The following is a 525-nucleotide window of genomic DNA, read 5'->3' as shown; positions in this document are numbered from 1 at the left end:
TCGCTCAACGACAATAAATCACATAAAAAAAATTAAATGCAAGAAGAAGCAGAGTAGAAGATTAGAAAAAATTGTGGTTGAAAAATGAGAGGAAGCCCCTCTATTTATATTCAACAAAGGGTAATATGAACAAATGTTTTTCTGTGTCTTATCTGAAAAGTTATGGCCTTTCCGAGAAGTCACAACCCTTTGAAAAAGTCACAACTTATTGAAAAAGTCACAACCCTAGGAAAAGTTATAACTAGGGGTGGCAAAATGGGGTATTAATATGGGTAGCCGTTCATATTTATCCATTTTAAATGGGTTGGGTATCCAACTCATTTAAAAATGGGTAAAAACGAATAATATACATATTACCCATTTAAAAGTGGATAGTTAAATGGATAAAATGGGTAAAAGATGTGCATTCACACAAACAAACAAAAAAAGTGATAAAGGGTGGGGTAGTAAGAAAGTCTTTTTTTTTTAAAAAAAAAAAAATCTATAAAAAAAAAAGAAACTTTTTTTTACATTTTTTTGGTATAG

This window comes from Solanum tuberosum, unplaced genomic scaffold (assembly GCF_000226075.1).
Source record: "Solanum tuberosum cultivar DM 1-3 516 R44 unplaced genomic scaffold, SolTub_3.0 scf00332, whole genome shotgun sequence".
NCBI lineage: Eukaryota > Viridiplantae > Streptophyta > Magnoliopsida > Solanales > Solanaceae > Solanum > Solanum tuberosum.
The sequence above is the reverse complement of the archived record's forward strand: the minus strand, read 5'-3'. Positions refer to the sequence as shown.